The sequence below is a fragment of the Macrobrachium rosenbergii genome, chromosome 23 (genome assembly GCF_040412425.1).
Source record: "Macrobrachium rosenbergii isolate ZJJX-2024 chromosome 23, ASM4041242v1, whole genome shotgun sequence".
Taxonomy (NCBI): Eukaryota; Metazoa; Arthropoda; class Malacostraca; order Decapoda; family Palaemonidae; genus Macrobrachium; species Macrobrachium rosenbergii.
Genome location: NC_089763.1, coordinates 33,584,978 through 33,606,195, shown reverse-complemented (window position 1 = coordinate 33,606,195; position 21,218 = coordinate 33,584,978). Strand labels below are relative to the sequence as shown.

The 21,218-nt window shown below is 33.7% G+C and overlaps 1 long non-coding RNA gene across 1 annotated transcript; it reads left to right on the top strand.

The window, feature by feature from the left end:
* The first annotated feature begins 2,504 nt into the window (after positions 1 to 2,504).
* Positions 2,505 to 16,690, top strand: LOC136851459 (uncharacterized). The gene is made up of 3 exons (XR_010856883.1): positions 2,505 to 2,579; positions 5,587 to 6,404; positions 7,102 to 16,690. It is a non-coding gene; the product is annotated as an uncharacterized lncRNA (long non-coding RNA).
* The last annotated feature ends 4,528 nt before the right edge of the window (positions 16,691 to 21,218 follow it).

The following is a 21,218-nucleotide window of genomic DNA, read 5'->3' as shown; positions in this document are numbered from 1 at the left end:
TGTTTTATTACTGGAAATGCTATTGGTGTTATAACATTTTAATTACAATTGTACTTTGAAAGTAAAGATATGTGTAAAACTATGTTTTGAATAGAAAGACAATAGTCTTTTTTTTTAAATCATTCAGATACAATAGTGCAGATGAATATTTTGCAGGGAAACAGGCCTAAAATAAAGAAAAGACAATTGCATTAATCTGCTGAAATATATAAATGTATTAATTTCGTTGTAATATTGCAAATTTGGTATATTGAAGCTTTAACATACTTTAATCTGAAAGATTTTAACCAAACTTCAGTTAATATCAAATGCGTTCAAGTTAACCAATTTCTAAAAGTTTCCAGTGATCCTTTTGTACAATAATTCTCCAAGTAATTTCCACAGGATCATTTAACAAGTTTCAATTGCTGGTTAGTTATTATTTATTTTTTAAATAATAATGCACTCTTAAAATCTTAAACTATACCTTATGTAGTTGCAAGATATTACTAGTTACTTTGTGTATCATTAATTCATGTTAACCTTTTCAATGACCTGGTCTTGATTCATTTATGTATTTACAGATATAACTTAATATCGCAAACATCCATTTATTCCAATTTGACTCTATTTTCTGTGTGATGATTTCAATATTATTGTGATTACATTTTTAGTTCTGTACCCGATTTCAAATGACGTCTGCATATTGTTTTACAGAACGACTTAACAAAAGCTAAAAAAAAATTCAATAATTTAGTAAACATTAACATTTTAAGCATTTAATATTTATATTTAATTATTTTCAATGAATTTATTTCCTTTATATTTATCTTTTTAACAGATTTTTAATACTACGTCGTGTTTTACTTTTGATCCTATGTCAACTTGTACTAGTTATCTGAATATTTGTGTTACCAAACATGTTTAGGAGAATATCTTTAAGATCAATTATTCTTAAGTAACATACACCCTTACCAGTCATTTCTATTATGAAATTATTATTTAAGATATGTAATTTATTATATTAAAATTTCAATAAAATTATAATATTTTATATGCAAAATTTTGAAACCATCGACAATAGTTATATTCTGGAAAAATCCCAAAATAATAGTTACTATGTAGTGTTTCTATTTTTATTTATGCTAGCCATTTTTCTTGAAGAAATGAATAAAATCTTGAATTTTATTTAATACAAATTAATTTTTAATATATATCTTATATAAATTTGATACAAATTCTCATATCTTACGCAAAATCTAAGGTTAAATCATCCCGTAGTGAAAAAAGTTTCCAGTTACTAAATATTATTTGTTTTATCATATAGTTTTTAATTTCTCAATAGATGGCGTTAGAAGTAATCCTCAGATGTGCCTAAAAATAAAATTAAAAGTTATAAAACTGTTAAATATCTTTAATAATTGATATATTCATTCATTAAATATGAATTTTAAATATTAGATAGCTTAAATTGAATATTTTATCGATACAGCTTCGGTATGAGACGATTTCCATTTGTATCGATGATTAAATTTTAGATTCGTAATCGCTCATCTACCCTTCCCATATGGGCAACAAAATTATTTGGTCCAGACTCATTTATATGTCTGTGTATATAATGTAATACACATTCAATATCCATTCAATTGGACTGACTTTACTTTCTAATGAGATAATTGCAATATCATTGTATCTTCTTATGTACATCATACTGAATGATGGTTGCATTACTTTATACAGAACAACATTAGAAAAGTACCAAAATCAATTATTAATTCGGTAAAATCTGAAATCTATTGCACATAATATATAAAAATATATATTTAATTCAGTAAATTTCCTCTGTATTGTCGTTTAAACGACTTTTTAATACTGCGTCGTGTTTTACTTTAAATATTACGCCAGTTCTTCTGCATGCTTTTGTTACCAAACATATATGGAGAAAAACCTTTAAGATTGATAATTTTAAGTAACACATGCCCTTAGAAATGATTCTAATCAGTATGTAACTATATGTTTCAAATTTAATACTTATAGATATTAAAAATTATTAATATTTTTATATTGAAATATTAAAACTTTAGACAATAGTTATATACTAGAAAAACCTGCCCTTCTATAGCTGCCATGAAATGTTTTTATTTTGATTTATTTTGGCAATATTATCCTCAAAGCTGGACAAATTTTAGGATCTGAGAAAATAGGAATAAATTTTTAAAATATAACTCATATCCATTTGATAAAATTTCTCATATCTTGCGCAAAACAGAAGGTTAAATAGTCACGGAAAGACAATGTTTCCAGTTACTCTATATTATTTATTTTTCTTATATAGTTTCTTCAATTCTTAATAGATGGCCCTAGTAATAATTTTCGGACGTGCCTAAAATTTAAATAAAAATGCTGTGAAACTGTTAAATGAGTTTAATAGCATATATTCATACTTAAAAATATGAATTATTAATATACAATAACTAAATTAAAATATTTAATAATATAATTCATGTAAGTGACAACTTTTATTTCTGTTGAGGAATTCTTTTTAGGCACGTAATCGCTCCATGCTTCTCTGTGTCAACAAACTCCTTAGGATAACTATCGTAAGTTGTCGGTCAAGTTTGCCTTTATAAAGTTAAATATCTGTGTAAAATATGTATTTTATCAATCCAGAGGCACTGCATAGTACAATTAATGGTGTTACATTGTGTTGGTATGTGATCTGTATATAACAGAGAGGTTCCAGTGAGTCTTGCAGTGAGTCTTGGCTGTCAAGGTGTATATGTCAGTCTAGAGGTTCCCGTCGTCAGTCATGTTATTTTAATGCCAAATTTACCAGTTTACCATTACTCTTCATGATACTGAACATAAGTATCGCCCTGGTACATTAGAAGTTCTTTAATGAATGTTTTAGGTAGATCAAAGAGGTATACGAAAGTAACCAGCAAGAAAGTGTTGATAGGAAAGTGGTACAGACGAGTGACTCCTAACTGGCCATAACGATTCCTAACAAGGGCCAGTATGAGGCCACCGTAACCTACTCCTGAGGTGTTAAGCAAACTTCATAAAATTGGTAAAACTAGTGGGTGACTCTGCAAGGACTGTCACCTTGGAAACTGATTTTTCCCTACTTTTAGTGTTGCTAGTGAAGGAGGTGGTGATGTTTATTGCCGGTCAGTTATTGTTAACCACACATATCTACCCAACATGGTTGGGGACCCCTTGGAAACACAGGGTTTTGGGTGGGGGAAATTGTTGGGAGAAAGACCCGACTGCCATGTTGTTATTATGGAATGGTTCCCCGCATGCGCAAGTCACTAGGAAGCCATATATTCAAGAAGGGAGGTGCTAAGGAAACCTGTTATGATAGGAACTATGTACTAAACTAACGTACCGTAATCTACCTAACCTAGCAGGCTGTATTATTTAGCCGGGGGCTCCACCCCCCAGATCCCCTGTGAAGGAAACTCCACTTTTTACCAAAAGCTCCCCTATAACACTGCACATGTGTGATAGCATTCCAGGATGGCCAGCATACAAAAACATATTACAGTCAGCTGACAAAAAATAATGATAAATTGTTAATAAGCAACCAAAATACTATAGGAAAAGCCAATTTCCAAGGTAATACCTGATGCAGAGCAACCCCATATTTCTGCCACAAAATTTCATACAGCTTTCAGTGTCCTTCAAAGCTAATAGACTATTAAAATTCAAGATTAGTCTTGGGTAGCACAGACAGTGGCCTGTAGCTCAAGAATTCCAAGTAGCCTAGAGGTGTAGCCTATGCATGAACATGTTCCATTCTCAGGTTAGGGTACCCTATTGATGCTAGGTACTTAAATTGTTACATGTTTGGTGACTGTTGTCATTTTACAAGTTTTGCAAGACAATAAGAATCCCTAGGAGAACCTGGCTGTCGTATTTTATGGCATAGGTTGTGTGTTATCCATGGGCAGTGATGTTCAATGGACCCATAGTAGTAATAGCAGTAATAGCTCGATTTTAGATTACCTGATCCCAAGCTTTGGGATGAGATCAAATTTACTAGCCTAGGCTAGTAGGAACATCCTTAGTATTTTGAAATTGTCAGTTGACCAAAGGAATTGACAGAAAGCATGAACTGGTTATATTGAATAGTGTTATTGGTAACTTTAATTAAGTTGATGTATATTCAAAGACGTTTGAATTGAGAGCCATTAGACCAAGAAATTTTATTAATTTTTCTGTTCTTGGTTATGAGGAAAGTTTTGTATTGCTACAGTCATTAAACTTGGGTAGTTTCAAGTTTTTAATAGATTTAATAATGGGTTGCAGTTATAATTGATCAGATTGTTAGTTTCTGGATTTGTAAAATGGCTGAAATGTGCCATATTGGTTGCTAATCTTGCACATGATTGCAGTGTAATGCAATTTTATGTTAAACTGCCAGGTTTATGTAGGTTTTGATTCAGAAATTATATCCTAACTGGTTAAGAAATTTTTTATTAGATTATCAGTATAATTTCTCCCAGCACAAATGATAGATTTAAAAGCTGATCTTGGCAAAAAAAAAAAAAAAAAAAAAAAATTATTGAAAGGTTCTCTTAGCAAAGTTTAACAGTTTATTTTGGATGCTTAAATAGACTATTTTTACTTGGGACATTGTTAGCCAAAAGCACTGGGTTATTAGCTCTCTTGGTCTGAGTACTCATTAGTTTTATCAGATCATCAGAATTTTTAAATCTTAACCAAGCCCAGATAAATAGGAAGGGTTGGAGTCAGGAAGGGTATCTGTCCATAAATCGTATGTCAGAACAAGTTATAAGCCATTCAGTGAGTGTTGGAGAAGGCTTATTAAAAACTGTAACCCCAGCTAGAGATTAGCTGAAAGGAAGACTGAAATTTGTAAATCAATGTAATGCTATTAGAAATAACATGCATAAAAGGACCAGTAATTGTCAGTCATATTGATTTGTGTAATGGCTGAATACCTTTATAAACTTTGCTTGTAGATTTCTCCCGGCGTATCTGTTGGCCAGGGAAGGAAACATGCTATGGAATGTCAGTGTGGCTGAATATACAGTATATGGTTGGTCAATTAACATAGGTATTTTATTTGGATATGAAGTGTTACATTTTAATTGTTTATATAATCGAAATAAAAACTGCTAAATCTTGGCGCTTGTATTTTAGAAGATTATTAACAATATTCTAGTGTGGAAAAGACAGTCTTTTCCTAAAACTCTGTTAGGGGTTGTAATTTGTGTTTATAGATTTATCTAGTAGATGAATTTAAGATTTGTTGATATAAATATCAGAGAAATTTAACGGAATCATTTTTGTCTGCTGTAAGGAATTTGAGTAAAGGTAATAATACATCAGTATAGTGCTAGGAAGAGAGAAATTGAGAACCAGTACTACAGTAAGTGTGCTTCTGAATGTTTGGAAATTTGTCTTTTAGGAGGGAATTACAGGACTTTATGGTTCAAAACTCCTAACATCAATTAGCATTTTGCTGTAGCTATATAACTCAAGGAAATGTGTACTGCAGTTTCTTTGTGGTTCAAGACATTTTAAGTATTTATACCAAACTTTTTTCTTAAGCAGTAATAAATTCCTTTTTTTCAGGCAAGGCTTGGCTTCAAGGGGTATAGTCATTTCAGTGCATCCATAAAGGCAGTTCAGTACAACTCATAAGTTCTTTCAGAGCATTAAAAACAAAAGGACATGCAACACACAGTATTTGATATCACCGCATGTAGCAGAGCACTGATTAAGCTTTTCTCTTTCATTCGTAAGGCAAAATCTAAAGGAAGCATTTAAAGCAATAAACCCAACCACATAACTGAGAATTAGACATTTCCTTCAACGTAGCAACACTTACTGATCCCAATTATGAGCTTATTGTTTTTAGACAACAGTGGTAAATTGGCGGTTTTGACTGCTTAAAGCATTAATTTTTTTCTCACCTTTTTATAGATAAGTTTGTCAGTTTCTAGAAGCAAATCATAAGTAAGGAAATTATAGGATGAGAAGTATAGATTCATGAATTGAACACACTTGATTAAGCTTTTGGGGGCATATTAGAGTTGCATAGTAAATAGGTTGGTTCTTGTTTTATAATAAAAAAATATGAAGTAAGTAACTTGTAAATTGTTCAAGATATCTGAATTATATAAAGTTTGTTCTGGTTGTATAGTGTTTGATGAATGTATGTTCATGTAACATAACTATGACAGCTTTAATGGAAGAAGCCTGTGGGTCTTTAAAGAATTTTGTTTTTAGTTTAAAAATTATTTATTTCAAAACTACTTGGGTTGCATCAAACTGGCTTTATTGATGTATTGGGATGCCTTCAATTTGTACTGAAGGAAGCGGACTTCACTGTCAAGATGGATGAGTGGATGCACACCAGGATATGAGTCAACCAGTAAACATTGAAAGTTGTGAGTACCCTGTAAATTAATAATTAACATTTGATTTTTTTTATCTGGTTTTGTAACCTTGGAAAAAGTACATTGTCATGACTTCTCAGATCCAGTGGTAACCAAAAAGTTAATATGAATGCAGAAATATTTGTTGAGTAACAGTAAATAAATTCCCATGTCATCAACAATGGCATAACTGAAGATTTTGATATGTATGAAGCTTGAGATGGGAATGGGTATTCAGGTTCATTTATAAAGCACTAAAGACTTCTTGTTACCAGAAGTACCAGAGCAAGTACAGTAATACCAACATGACTATAAAGGGACAGGAACTGCGCTTTCTAGTAATTTTTTAATATGCAGTTTAGTCTATTAAAAAAACCTAGATGATAAACTACATCTGTGATCTGATTCTAGTTTGATCCAAAGTCTCTCCTGCTGAATATTAATTTGTTAAGGAATATACAAACCCTCTTCTTTTATATAAGAGTATTTTTTAGCCCAAAGGAATACTCCTGTGAATAAGAATCATGTTTGTGTGTGTAGGGAAATGCATTTTACTAAAAATTGATATATAATGATCATCTTGAGTCATATCTATAAATAATAGCACTTTGTAAAAATGAAGTTAAAACAAGCACCTTATGTATATGCTGTGTACAAAATGAAAACAACTAGATTTTGGAGGTAATTAACCATTGAATTTCTTTAACAGATTTACTGATGTTACTTACAACATTTATGGCAAACAAGCGCTGAAGTGATCCGTTACAACATTTACTGCAAACGAGCACTGAAGTGATCCGTTAATCACAACATTTACTGTACTACAAACAAGCACTGAAGTGATCCATTACTCACAACATGTACTGCAAACAAGCACTGAAGTGATCCATTTATTTGGAGGAAGCTGCAGGAGTGAAGTTTTCCTTTGCATTTGTAAATGGGGTTTTGTGAAGCGCAGAAGACATCACACCCACTACATTTGGAAAATTGTTATATATATTAGTGTAATGATTTCTGTTATCAGGTTGAGAGTTGGTTTTGCCCTAACTAAAGTAGTGAGGGCTTTTTAATTTTTTTTTTTTATCTTTTCCCCCTAATTGTCTTGTCCGTTTGATCTTCAGTGAATGAACCCAGTGTGGCATTGAATTTAGTTGTGATGATTCAGGTATGGAGGAGTAAATTATTTCAGTAGGAAACCTGGAATGTATTTGGCAAGATTCCTTCCCATAAATGAGAGAAGACCCCCAGTCACAGTGTCAGAGAAGAAGCCATAATTGTAAGGTTTAGGTTGTTCTTGTAGTAAACTTGAGAAATTTTTGTACATTTCATCATTACAACCAATCAACTCTGTCTAAAACTACTTGGGTGTACAATAATAACTGCAGTTCTTAGTTCTCATGTAACAAACGCTTTACATCTCTGGAAATGTGTCTGGAATAATCACGGTAGTATATGTAATAGCACATCAGTTTCAAGTTGGGAAAACATGTTCAGTAAATATAGTAGCAAGCTTTGAAATACTCCAAATAAGGGCTTTATGAGGTTAGTGTTTTTATTTTGGCACATGGAAGACCTATAGCAGGTCTGGTTTAGGTTAGTTACCCATGGACAAAACAGGCATGAATGAATACCCACATTTCAATTTATTACGAGTTGAGGGCGAGGTTTATGGATGGGCAAGGAAGACTGAATACTGTACTAATAGATTTTGAACTCTGTGGGCATCATTCCTAGCAAAGTAGTGGAATATCTAATGCTGGTTTTTTCCAGTTTGGTATGGCTAATCTTGAAGTATACAAAGTTAACCCAGGTATGGGGTTTGCAAAACTGGCTACTAAAAGTTTGTTTGGGAAACACAAAGGTCTTTTAGGATGATGGTTCAAGTCTTGTACAGTATTTGATAATCTTTGAAGAAAATGTAGTTTGAGATGATGTATTGAACTTGGAAATGGAAGTTTAATGCTCTACTGTGTTGCTCAAACTAAAACTTATTGTAGCTCTGTTTTTTTTAAGTCAGAGATCTTTTTAGCATTTGTAGCCTGTATGTGTATCAGAACTGTCTTAATAGAACCCCTAGATATGTAGGAGTGCTGGGCAAGACTGGAAATCATCACTTGAACAATGGAAACTGAAAAATGCAGTTAGGCAGGTATTAATTAGCTATAGATTAGAACATTTTAGCCTTTGAGAAACATAGCACTACAGATGGTTTTGGGGGCTGTTATCTATTTCATGTTGTTTTACCTGTTACTTGAGAAAATTTGTATGAAATATTTGAGAACGAACATTGTCATGGTACTTTCACATAAAGACTTATGTTACTCTATGTGCAGGCTTTTGATACAGGAGAGATATCACAGCCTGAAGTATTTACAATTTTACATTCTAGGGTATGAGATATTTCAGAATTTACTCTATTAGTTTTCATTTCAATTTTGTCAAAGGCAAGCTTGCCCTAATTGTCAAGTGAATATACAATAGTATATTTGTAAGAAGCTTCCCATGGAAATAATGCATCTTGCCTATCATTGAACACAAGTTAAAATTCAATTCACTTAGTACTATTGAGTATCTTATCAGGAGCATTATTACCGTGGGAGCTCTACATATATCAAGACACTGTTGTGTGGAGGTTCCAAATTGAAAGTGTTACTTAAAGAATAGTTTTGCATATTTGCCATATTGTAGGTAAATGATTTGATAAGTAAACTCAAAGCACAAGTGTTACTTTTAAGTTTACTTTGGCACTAGAGACCATGGTATTTTAGCTAGATAGTCATTACTCAATTTGAATGCAATTCTTCAAGGATAATTTGGTTTTCTAACATTATATCAGATAAATGAATCGGTAGGCAAACTCAAATTCAAAGTATTTCTTTAAACGGAGTACTTCTAACAATTGGTATCATAGGTCTATGAACAAGTAAACTCTACAGGATGTTTTTGGCTTATAAATGAATAAGTGTTCTCAAATAAATGAAGGTTTTGTTTATCCTAATGCTACATTGAAAGGTAGATTTTCTTGAAGGATTCAGATCGTATTGATATTGAAAACTAGTCAGTTCTTCACTAGTGCACTTAGTGTTTTCCAGACTTTCATTGTAAAAGGGAAATTAATTTCTCAGTGGACTTCTTTGCAATTAGGATAGTAGCTGTTTAATTAACTGCTATTGCTCTTAGTAAGCAAAGTACCTCTCTCCTTGCAAGGTTTTCAAGAAGGGGTTGATTTTCTGTGAATGGTGTAAATTAAAATAAGTTTTGGCTGGAGAAGTTAAACAGCAAAGTGGGAAGAGATGTATGGAATTGATTAAAAATAAAAGAAAACTATTTGATAGTCTGGCAATTTTTGTTAATGTATGCTTGCCCTAAAAATGATTGTATGAAACCATATAAGTAGCCATGTAAAGTATAGGCCATTTTAAGGCAATAATGAAATGTTGAAATCACAAGTGAGATTTTAATGGAATTGTTTGTCTTGACTTGGGAATCATTTTAGTCAGTGTTGTAGTTATATTTTGTTAAGGACATTTTGCAGAAACTTGGAGCTTTGCAATTATAAATGGCGTAGGAAATTCACTTATATTAACTCAGATTTATAAATTTTATACAGTTTAGAATTCCCATTGCCACAGTGTCTTGACATATGGAGGTTTTTGAGTAGGTTATTTTTTAAACATTGTTTTACATTGCCTGTTGAATTGCAGTAATATGATCACATCAAAATTTTGTTAACTGTAATTGTGAAAACTTTACTAAAAAATTTACATACGGTAATGGGAAAACTATTGTACCAGCAAACTGTACACTGATTTTGTTGTATACTCCAGCTTTTTGTGCAGTTCTCAGAGAATCTTAATTTTATGTAACTTTGCAATAACTAATGCATTTTTAGTAGGCTCATGGTACAATACAGCAAGAATATAATTGATGTAAACTCTCATGGTACCAAAAATGATTCCATAAAATTATAACATTTTGTCATTCCTTGGTTATACCATATAGCCAAAGTAATCTAGACATGAGAAGTTCCAGTTGGAGGATATTGAACTCAACAGATTATTTTCTTTTGATAAAGTCTTCAGTACATATTTGATACACTTTGCTGGAGTAGTATTGTATATGTGTGCTTTGCTAAGGCTCCTCCCAAATGCGCACATCCGCTAGGTGCATTTGCTGTTTCATCCCCACACAGGAATGTAACATTTTCAGTCTTGACATTCATATCTGTTTAGTTGGTCCATGATCACAGATACTGTTTGGTTCTTAATTTGTTAGTGTATTAAATTGTGGTTGATGTTTGCGTGCAAGTTATATGTGTTTAGTACCAAATACTTAAATGAATTCTAAAGTATTCTGTCAAAAAATTTTTAGTGCATAATGTTTTGTACCATGAGATAATTTGTGATTTTCATCTTAATTTTTGAGAAGGGAGGCTTTATTTTTTTGGAATTGAGGACTGTGTGAGAACTAGAGCACTTTTTAAACATTATCTATATAAATCTCAGAAGTTTAAAGAAATCTGTAAATTATTACTCATTATTAATGGATGCAAGTTGAAGTACAGAAGTCCTCATAAAATAGAACTGGAAAGACTAAATAAAGGACTCCCTGGAGCCAGCATTGCAGTGCCCAAGGAGAAAGTGTCCTTAGCAGGAGGTATTATAACCAGTCAGTTACTAGTTCCAGAGTTGACCCAAAGAGCTGCTTTCTAAGCTGAAAGCTGATTGCCAAGATGGGAAATGCTTATAGACTTCCCTTGTACTTTCTTATATGTATTCCAGTTTTCTTTGTCTTTGCTGAAGAATGCTAGACCTTACAAATATAAAAGACTGCAGTATTGTGTACAGGCAGTCCAAGGAGGGTAAGGTAAGGTTACCAGTGAGACAAGCTCTTTTCTCGCTTATGACTGTACCATTAGTATATAAGTACGTCCTTGCTTGATGTGGTGTCTTATGAACTTGTGTAGTTACCCTGTAGGAATTTATGACCAGACTTTTGTTTCAAACAGATGTATGATGGCCTAAAAACTTAGTTAATTTTTTCTATGCTTGACTTCTATGATTTTAGTACATTTCACCATTGCGTTTTCAGTTTTCTATAGGATTCCATGCAGGATTTTCTTCCACATCTTGTTACAGAACTTGAGTCATGTTTAGTCTTGTGGAAAATAAGAAACATTAAGCAAAAGGCAAGTGTTTACAATGTATATATTGTTAAATGTATTAGTCCTAGTATAATTGGGTTTGTAACTGGTAGAGTTATTATCTTGGAGCTCTGTGGGTACATTTACTCGTAAATACTTGTGGATAGGGTTATTTGGCTTGGTCTGTCTTGAGAGATTTTTACATCTAAGACAGTAGGTTTAGAAGTACTGATGAGGCTGACTTCAAATTCTGATGATTTAAGAAAAATTATAATTTTAGGGGAATTTTAATTCGAAATTGTCACTTTTTACTTGGAAGGTAATTATTAGATTTTGTTTGAAGTACTGTTTCTAGGCCAAGTTCCTTTAAATTTTTTATGGAAAATAATAACTTATTGAGCATCATTTACTGAGATCATAAAGCATGTATTCTTTGGCAGAATTTATAATTTTTACCGATTTTGGATGTGATTAATTGTATCACTTGCTGTTTTTTCATGTTGTTTACATGAAACTTTGTGTCACAAAATTATTCATAGGTACTGAATATGATACATATCCCACCAGATGTCGTGAAATGTATAGGTTTAGCTTATCAGAACATTTAGAAATTTGAAAGTTATCCTTTGGTTGAGTATATGACAATACTTCTACTTATATTTTGGACACATGCAATCTTTTCAAAAGGGGGTACCAGCTTGGGGCTTAAACACCTCCTCGTCTAAGGCTGGCATTTTATTTGTGTACTTGAAATAAAGAAAGGATAAATACCACAAAGGCCATGTTTTTAGAGGATGTGTGAGAAACCTTACAAATTGATAACATTGTTAGTAATTAAAGAAACATTGGGTGTTGAAATATGAATAATGGAGGAATTTGGATGGACGGGTTTGACCTAGAATACAATAGATAGGAGCAAACGTATTTGACAAGTTTACCAAGGCAATATGTAGTATTAAAGACTTTGCTGCATTGCCATCATACACCATACTCGGAGGCATGTTGGGAGTTTTGTGGTTCTGTGAAATACCTGGACTCTGAATGCAAAGGTTGATTCATAAAGCCATGGTTTTCCCTGTCATTTAAATGCAGATGAGAAAACTGCCTTCGTCTGTAGGTTACCTTTCTAAATTAGGGCTCAACTGATCTGATGTAAATCCTATGAAAAGCTTGGTCAGATTGGATGAAATAGCAGCTATTGACAAGTTATTTGTCCTTTTCTTACTGAAGTTACTCAGACAATATTGAATGCTAATTTTGGAGATACACACTTCAGTCTGTGATGGTTCATATGTTTGATGGTTTGATGGTTTCCTTTGATGGTTTGTTGGAAATGAAAGTGTTATAATAGTCCATTGAAGTTGGTGGCGGCTTTCAGAATTAGTAATACTGTACAAATCCTTGTAATAGTGGTACCATTTTGAGGAATTGCTTAGCTCAGAATGCATTGTTAGTAATAGCGTAAAATTTCTTTTTTTTTTTCTTTGTAGTGATTTAGGCTAAAAAATGGTCAAGGTTTTTCATTTCTACAAAGTTGTTTTCACAGCCCACACTGAAACTTTAAAATTAAATTGACTGATGTTGGAGTTTACTGATAATATCTCTGATCTTGGATAACTTGATGTCTTGCAAGGATTGGGATGTATGTTATTGATTTCTTTGACTTTTTCTATGAGTATCCAATTTACCTTTCAGGATGTGTGGATTTGTGTACTTTAGATGATTTTATCAATAAAGACAAATCCTTTGGGCCAGCTCTGTGAGAGCTGAATAACGTAGCTCAGTGGTCAAGTTAAACTACTGTATATTTAATAAATAATGAATGTTTTCAAAGTTTTGATCATGTGGAGTTTAGGAAGTTTGTAATGCTTATAAGGTTATAGCACTCAGATATTCTATTGAAATTATCCTAGTTTAGGATTAATATGTAATTTTCATGGTGTTTGTTTGGGCTATGGTCAGCTCCTTGGTGTGATTCTTTAGAATGAGAGAAATAAATGATTAAAGTTTGAAATTTATAAGTATTGTTAATTTTTATAATAATAATAATAATTAACAATACTGTGCTAATAGGTTTCAGGAAGTCGTAACAAGAGGTCATGATCTGTGTTGTGCTCTTTTAGGATGTGATATTAATTTTGGTGTGCAGAAATCTTAGTCATGCATAGGTTATGATTCTGAAAGGTAGATTGTGATGGAATTTTTTTTTTTATTAAGTGTGGGATTCATATTATGTGCCATCATGGGGGTTTGGTTATGAATCAAGAAATAGTGTATTATAATGGTGTTTGGTGTCCAGAAGGGTCTTTTTGTGATAACATGATACTCAAGTGTTGTGACAATGGATTTGATATTTAGGGGTCAGGTTTTGACAGTAAATTTGTATTCAACACAGTTTTAGGTGACAGTATCCTTGGTATTCAAAAACACTTAGTGACAGTGGAGTTTAGTAGAATATTTAGTAATTAATTGGTGACAGTGGAATTTTGTGTTCTGATATAAAGTTGTGGCAATGGAGTTTGTTTTTGAGCATGTGTTTGTAATAGCTGAGATTATTGTGTCAGTTTGTGATGTCAAGTTGGAGGTTCAGTGTGTGTGTGTGTTGTCCTTTATAGTAATCTGAGCTCCAGGTAATAATTAGGAATTGTTTGTTAGTGCATGGTAATAAAATTCAGTAGTCATTGTCGTCAGGAGTAATAAAGTGTATAGTACAGATATCATTTGGTGTTTGAATGATGTGTTGGATTCAGTAAGTTTTGCTCACGTTCAGCTGGGATTCAGCAAAGCATTGTTCTTGGCTAAATTTTGATTAAAAATTGTATTAGTTAAGGTAGTTGTGGATTTAAAGAGTTTGTAGGCCTGTGATGATTGTTTATTTCATTGAATCAATTAGTTTACAATAGTTTGACATTTTAGGAAGCTTCTTGTGATATTCTGCATTCACTAAGTTTTTGTCATGACAATTTTTCATTCAAGGAGTTTGTTATTGTGTGATGCTGTTATTCTTATAAGATAATATGTTGAATCGTGATAGGCTCTTGGGGAGGCTTCTGAAAGTTAGTTTTTTTTATATATATACTGTGTCAGCATTCAGGTAGTGTTTTTATATAAATACTGTATCAGCATTCAGGTAGTGTGTTAGCTTGTGATAGTTGTGTGGTTTAGAATGGTTTAGAAAGTGTTAATTTGTGATATTCTCCCTAAAGAAAGGGTGCTAGTGATACAATCCCAATGACAGTATGATTGCTTTATCTCTCAGGAAGTCTGTAGGTGTGTTACAATTTTGCCAACAGAATGTCTGTTAACTCTGATGCTTTTGCATCCAGTTTGTCTGAATCTAGCTTATGCTTAGAGTCTTTTAGTTTAAGATCTGTTTGGCTAGGAAGCATGTTAATTGAAAAGTTCTCTTTTTGTATTGGAAGAGTGTATGTATGTCTAGAAAGTTTGTTAGTTTGTGGTTTTTATTGCTGATGTATATTAACTTGTGCCTAATGTGAAAGTATTCATGCAGTTATGGGTTAGGATGTATCATAATTAGTAAGTATTAAAAAAAATTCTGTTAGTTCATGAGGTTTTTACCTAACAAGTCTGTGAATTTGTAGTGGCTTTGTCTGGAAAGTTATTTTGATTTGGGAGAGAGTTATTTTTATAGAAAGTGTTTGTTCAGTCCTCTTGACCAGAAAGTGTCAGCACTGGAGGGTTTTGTGTAAAGTGTGTGTTAGTTTAGGAGAATTGTTTTGTAGTGTTTTGCTGAGTTTTAATTCATACAAAGGGTGTTAGTTTGGGGGCAGTATTTGTTTAGTAAGCCTGTTAATTTTTGTGATTTTTTCACTTGGGAAGTCAGTTTGTGACGTTTTGCTCAGGAAGTTTGTTAGTTTAGGAGAGTGTTTTGCTTAGAGTGTATATAGTGTTTTTGCCTGGAAAATGTCAGTTTGAAAGAGCATTTTGTACTAAAAAGTGTACAAGCTTGGGAGAGTTTTGTACGAAAAAGTGACGTTGTATTTGATAAGTGTCAATTTTAGAGAATCTCGTACTTAAAATGTTTGTATGGCTGGAATAGTATTGTGCCTAAAAGTTGTGTTAGTTTGGGAGAGCATGGTGCCTAGTGTCAATTAATTAAAAGCTTCATAAGAAGATTTTTGTTGTTGAAGAAATGAGATAAAGGTCTGCACTAAATCTCAAGTCACGACCAAAAAACAAGCTTAAAGTTGTGGGAATCTGTAGGCTTGTCAGCAGTTTGGTATTGTCTTTTTAAAGGCAAGTTTGAGGTTTAATGCCTTTAATTAAAACCATTAAGCTTTCTATGAATATTTTCCCAAACCAGCACCCATTGGTCATGACTATAGCAATGGTAGTCTTGTCCTAATAGTCAGTATGGATAGTCAGTGTTTGCAGTTCTGTAGCCTTGTTAAGAGATCAGGAAAAGGCTGCAGTTTTTAGTGTCTTGTATCCCTGGTCTAGTGAGTAGTATGTTGAACAAGTAATTTTGACTTCTACGCCTGCTGTAGTAAGTAGCTTGAAGTTGTAATTTTCACAGACTTGTTACCCATTTCAGTTTAAAACAGCAATTTTTGTGGCCCTTTGGCCTTACTCTGGCAGGCAAAACAAACAGAAGTGTATAGTCTTGTAACTGGTGAGCAATGCAATATGTATGCTAAAGATTATTCTTAGACTTGTAACCCTGCTCTGGTGGTCAGTACAAAACTGTAATTGTCATAGCCTCGCAAACACTGGAGGCTGAAATATTGAAGATAACATCCAAAATCCAAAACACCAGTAGATTATGTTCCAGTTAGGCGTTGGACATTCCTCTCTAATTACTTGGCAATGGGATGAATTTGTAAGGCGCTATCGCACAGAACCTAAACTGGCCTGGTGGTCCACGTGTACGGTGAAGGCTGACGTTAGTCCGACCTGCTGCCCTACTGGGGGAGGAAGAACGGGGCTGGAGGATAGTAGCTTTGCACGTCTCCGACCATTTACCGGACTCAATCACTTACATTAAATGGTGTTTGGCCATAAGACGATCTTTAGGCATTTTGAGTCACTTGTCTGCTTTTGGCGAGAGTGTGTGTGTCTTGGTGTAATTATTTGCTGTTGTTGTAACAAATACTAAGGATATCTTGTAGATTTAAATAAAGTTCAATTAATTTTCGTCTTTAGTTTTCTTGTGAGTCTGTAAATCTTTTGTTCACAAGACATCTGAGAAGAATATAGATAAATTTTCATACTTATCAATTAAGTATTGTATACTTATCAATTAAGTATTGTACACAAAGGTAAAAGTAATGTAAACTGCTGTCATTAAAGGTAACACAAAATTAAGTATCAAATTTAAAAAATTAAGTATGAGTTTGATTGGTAAAATTTAGTACTGATTATTTAAAATTTCATGTGGACAAAATTCAGAATCACAAGTTTTTAATTATACACATTATCATAAGGTGCTGTTTTTATAAATAATGAAAATCATTATGTATATGACTGTAAAACTTCAATTCGGCTAAAATTCTTTAGTTCCAATAAAGTTAAGCAAAATAAAAATGGATTAAGGCAATTAAAAATTAAACTAGCAAAGCCTCAAATATATACTGATTAAACTCTTGCCAACAATATGAAGCTGTGATCTGGTAATTGGTGTTCTATAAGTTATAATTAAGAGCATTACATTAACAAGTTTACAGGGATAACGTCATCCAGGACATGGTTATTGAAGCAAAACAATTATGAAAAACTATCCAAGTCAAAATGAGTTATTTCAGTTTTTAATATCTCAAGAGATTATTGTTGCTTAGGAAGAGTCAAAAGAATTCGAAGTCAAGAGTAAGACCTTTCTATATCTAAATCAGTGTCGTCACAATGTAATTTCCGACATATCACTTTACCGTCACATTTAACATCATTGACCAGTGCTGGTGACAAAACTTGAAGTCTTTCATTTTTATTAACATGGCTAGTGTTCAGTTTTGTTGTTGTTATTGACATCTTGATGGCGGATTTTAAGGCAAAATGCTGGAATATGTAAAGGGAGTAGGTATTGTGTAGCATCAAAATGGTCAAGTTATTTAAGCTCCGTTTTGGAAAAATAGCCACTTTTCCCCATAAATATCTAAAGATAAAGCTCAATTAATAACTTAATTAGTTCATTATTCACTAAAGCTCTTAAGTTACCGCTTCTGTCAGCTGCAAAGTCTGTATCAAAGTGGCTGCTACAGTACATTGTATTCTTCGTAGTTACAGTCGTTCTGCTTAATGTTTTCCAGTTTTCTATGAAGGCGAATACGAGACCCGTTTTCTGTAACGAGTTGGAAGAGATGTGGTTCTGAAGTTGATAAAAACAGAGTCGTTATGTTCAAAAAGTGTGTATATTCGTAGATTTCTGTAACGTTATCCATAGAGCAACAGGACAGGTTTTTGGCCGTTATGCATTCCATTAGGACGAAATTCTGGTGGGAAAAAAATTGTCAGGGTTTCATGCCAGTTTTCATAAGACAACCTGTTTAGCAAAGCCTGTGCTTCAGAGTACGAAATCACTGGCTCAGTCATAAGAATGACGTCATGAAAGGCTTGTCTTAGTGGTGTAACTTTGCCCCCTACAACCTTGGACTCCCTATACAAGTAGTCTTTGACATTTGAAAAGGTCTGACATTCAGAAGGGATAGAGAAAACGGGAATCCATCCGAGAGAGCACAGGGGATTCTACAGGCTTTTCCCATCTTGGCAATCGGTTTTGTTTTAGACAACAGTTCTCAGAGTCCGGTTCGGAGCTAATAACGACTGGTTATAATACCTCCTGCTGAGGCACTTCCTCCTCAGGGTATTGCACTTGTGGCTCTAACGGTTAGAAAAAGTTGTCAAATTAACCACCCTCAAAACTTGATTATATACTGTTTGGATTTAAATAAAACTGTCCAGTCTATTTGAATTTTATTTCCTCCCCTGCTGTTGCTTTCTTATAAAAGAATGTAACAAAATTACATAAAAAGGTTATCACGGGCACATTGTCAATATTTTAGGCTGTACACAGCAGGCTACATAATTTTTTCAAATGGAAGCCTTTTACAAAACCATGTCCACTTTTCAGCCATAAAATAGTACTCTCACATGTTAGCCTTCCACAACGGCATTTTTTTGCCACGAATAACAGAACTCTAGCTCTCGTTTTGGGAACCCTACCACAAGGTAAGCTTCCTGTAATGGCATTACCTCCAACCTAGTTCAACAAATATAAAAATCTTAACCTTTTATCTTTGTTCTAAATTTCATGTTGCCTCAATAACTAGTTTCTGTCGTATTTCACCTTATTTCTATAGTTCTACATTATCTCGTACATTTCTGCAAAGCCATTTGTGACCTTGGTATGCCTTACATTTCCAAGTCTCACAAAGGCATACCTGACTCCACATCTTTTTGGTCAGCCTTTACAGTAATGGAGTGTTTGAAATAAGCCAAGCACCTACTTCGAGTCATATTGGTCTTAATTTCCCTAACAAATCTCAAGCGTTAAGATACTACTCTGTAAAACATAGGCCAGATAAAATAATTTTTCATTGCAGACCGCAGTGAGGTGTAAAATACCTCCCACAGACACTTCTATGATCTGTCTCTCTTAAATAAGGAAAGGAAATAATGGCGTAAGGGAAAATTATTTTTATCATGAAAAGAAGCAAGCAATCCCTGCACAGTTTTGTCCTCGACAGCAAGAGAGCAATTAGGACAGAGATTATAAGGCAGCTGCTTGGCGGAAGTGTGAAGGGGACCAAATGAAAATGTTTCAAGAACCACAATTGCAGGGAGCTGGATGAAAAAGTTAGAAAGAATACTTGATGAAGAGATAGTAGTAGGTTGTGCAAAACCGATTGGTAATAGAAGGAACACAGGGCCTTCAAAATCAGAAATGTTCCATGACGGCAGGCTTGAGTGGCGATCTTATTTCACTGGGTGAACAAAAGCAATCTTTTCCGAGAAATCGGAGAAAAGGAGTAGGAGTTGGAATGCAAATATGAATCAGGCGTAGGGCAAGTTTACATCTCAGACCAAGGTTTACACACATGAAAAGTGCAACCTTGCATATTTTTCACACCAAGACTTTCAGCAGAGCTTATGACGAACATGAAAGGGAAATGTAAAAAATAACTGGCTAATTAAGTGCAGAATTTCACGAACGAAAAGCAAAGCACAGACTACACCATTAAGAATAGGATTAAGAAACAATTGTTAAAAGGTGGCAAGTAAGTTGGAAGAAAGAGAATACGAACAGAGGTACAGTAAAACGAATGAAAGGGGTTGCGAAGTACCTTAGGTAATGGCTACAGTGCACTGCATAAATTGCACTTATGGTACTAACCCTATGGGGAGGTAGTTGTGAATAACTACCAATGACTATCCACTGGGAGGCAACCAAAAAACACAAAAATGTGGGGTAGTTTGACAGACAACTGAAACCAATGTAGGTGGTCAAGATTGAGGGTAATTCCTCCTTAGAGGGACACCTACGTGTATAAACATCAAACCTTTGAAAAAGGGCATAATAACTGATAAAACTTGGTCCCTGACTGATAAATAACACCAACAGCTTTTCATAAAATGATGGGTTTGTTTTACAAATAATGAGAGAGAGAGAGAGAGAGAGAGAGAGAGAGAGAGAGAGAGAGAGAGAGAGAGAGAGAGAGAGAGAGAGAGAGACATTCGCATGAAATGCAGGCGTGCGTGCTCACACACCAAAATGTACTGAGAGAGAGAGAGAGAGAGAGAGAGAGAGAGAGAGAGAGAGAGAGAGAGAGAGAGAGAGAGAGAGAGAGAGAGAGAGACACACACCAAAATGTACTGAGAGAGAAATGCAGGTGTGAGAGAGAGACACACCAAATGTACTGAGAGAGACTTTCAGAGAGAAATGCAGGCGTGCGTGCACACACACACACAAAAAAATACTACTGAGAGAGAGAGAGAGAGAGAGAGAGAGAGAGAGAGAGAGAGAGAGAGAGAGAGAGAGAGAGAGAGAGAGAGAATGAAAAATACAATGTATTTATTATCTATCAATGAAACATAATACACATTTTATTTTTAAAAAAATCTATCATACAGTATTGGTAATTCTAGACCCAAAACAATTTCCTGCCACATAACCTTAAAAGTAATAAAATGATCATACAATCTAAATTATTCTAATACATTCTCCTAACATTATTAGACACGTGGAACTTTTATCTTGCAGGAAGTGTCAACGTCCTTATTTTCTAAAAACTTTATAGTGGAAAGACTTTCCTTATCACAGTTGCTCGTTTCAGTCTGATAAACACTATTTTGTTCTTGGAGAGAGAGAGAGAGAGAGAGAGAGAGAGAGAGAGAGAGAGAGAGAGAGAGAGAGAGAGAGAGAGAGAGAGAGAGAGAGAGAGAGAGAGAGAGAGAGGAATTATTGTGTCACAGTTTAACAACTATTGAGTTACAAATTCAATTTTCCTCTTGTAGGGTTCATTTGAAATATCTTTCAAGTGAGAGATAAAGCTTGTAGCAAATAAAATGAATAACTAGCTAAAGAAGGAAAAATATTAAGGCATGAAAGAATAAATGAGCAAAAGGAGAGAGAGAGGTCCTGTGTCAGGCTAAGAACACTAGGATCTATCTTACAAAGTACTTCACCAGTGCCCTAAACATTGCAAAAATGTCATTCTATCAGAAACAAA